Raw genomic sequence first — 2,029 nt, forward strand, 5'->3', positions numbered from 1 at the left:
ACTGTCCAACTTTCCCGTGAACATGAGGCAATGGAAAATACCATGGCTTGGGTCAGGCACACCTACATCCATGAAGTCACATTCCTATTTTGCAATACTCTAATGAGGTCTTGTAGAGCAGATTTATTCAGTGCTACCTGTCTTTTAATCTCTTGACTGTTGCTTCCATGAGCATTGGTGGTGGAGCCAAGCAAGACAAAATTCTTCATAATTTCAAGCTTTCCTCCATTTCAGTGTGATGTTATTATGGGTCCAGTTGTGAGGATTTGGGTTCTTATTTACTGAAGGTTGCAATCCTTGATCTTCATCAACCAGTGCTTCAAATCCTCCTCATTTTCAGGCAGCAAGGTTGTGTCATCTGCATATCACAGGTTCTTAGTAAACCTTTGACCAATCCCAATGCCACAGTGTTCTCATAAAAGCCAGCTTCTCTGATGGTCTGCTCTGAGTACAGCTTCAGTAAGTATGGTGAGAGGATCAAACCTAAGGCATACCTTTCTGACTTTAAATCATGCAGCATTCCCTTGTTCTGTTCTCAAACTCTCTCTTGATCTGTGTGCAAATTCTGCATGAGCACAATGAAGTGTGCTGGAATTCCCATTCTTCTCAAGGTGTATTCATAGTTTACTAGGGTTCACATAGTTGAATATCTTACTATGGTCAATAAAACACAAGTAAACATCTTTCTGCTATTCTCTCCTTTCAGTCAAGACCCATCTCTCATCAGTAGTGATATCCCTTGTTCCATGTGCCCTTTGGAATCTTACCAGAACCTGTGTCAGCTCCCTGTCAAAGTACTGCTACCAACATTGTTGGATGGTGTTCAGGAAAATTTTACTTGCATGCGATCCCAACGATATTGTTCTATAGTTTGGACATTCTAATCAGTCACCTTTCTTTGGAATGGGTACAAATAAGGAACTCTACCAGACTGTTGGCTTATAAGCTAATTTCCAAATATCTTGCCAGAGATGAGTGAATCCGTCCAGTGCTTCATCAGCTTGCAGAATCATTTCAATTGATAATCTATCGATTGCTGCAGCATTGATTTTGGTTAATGCTTTCAGTGCAGTTTGAAGTTCTTCATTCAACACCAGTGGTTCTTGCTAACAGGCTTCCTCCTGAAACGGTGGACTGTCGACTAGTTCTTTTTGGCACAGTGATTCTTCTCACAGTGCACTCTTTCCACCTTCTTTTGATGCTTCCTGCATCACTCAATATTTTTCCCATAGCCTCTTTCAATATTACAACCCAATGCTTGAATTTTTTTCTTGAGCTCTTTCAGTTGAAGGTATGTCAGTAGTGTGTTCTTCCCTTTTGGTTTTCTAATCCTATGTCTTTGAACATTTCATCATAATATTTGCCTTTGTCTTCTTGAGTTGCCCTTTGAAACATTCTATTCAGCTCTTTGACTTCATCATTTCTTCCATTTGCACCTGTATAATAGAACGCACCTGTATAATAGAAAAATTACAGGTAGGAGATGAGCATTCCTAATGGGGACAGTAGCACCATAAATTACTGTAGGCAACTGGACATCCCCTTAGCAACTGACAACCCCTTAGCAACTGGACACCCCCTTACAGAAGGATCGTGGGGAGCAGACGAGTCCGTCAGGGTGCAGTGTAGCAATGATGAAACATTCAACTTTCTTCTAGTTCTTAAATGCTTCCTCCACTATCATGATCCCAATTCTACCTTACAAGTCTGGCTAGACCAGAGGAGGGACACTGGTACAGATAGGAACTGGAAACACAGGGCATCCAGGGCGGATGATCCTTTCAGGACAAGTGGCGTGAGTGACGATACTGGGAGGGTGGAGAGAGGGTGGGTTGGAAAAGGGGAACTGATTACAAGGATCTACTTGTGACCTCCTCCTCGGGGGATGGACAACAGAAAAGTGAGTGAAAGGAGATATCAGACAGTGCAAGATATGACAAAATAACAATTTATAAATTATCAAGGGTTCATGAGGGAGGTGGGAACAGGGAGAGATGGGTAAAAATGAGGAGCTGATGCCAGAGGCTTA

The sequence above is a fragment of the Tenrec ecaudatus genome, chromosome 3, assembly GCF_050624435.1.
Source record: "Tenrec ecaudatus isolate mTenEca1 chromosome 3, mTenEca1.hap1, whole genome shotgun sequence".
In the NCBI taxonomy this organism is placed as follows: Eukaryota; Metazoa; Chordata; class Mammalia; order Afrosoricida; family Tenrecidae; genus Tenrec; species Tenrec ecaudatus.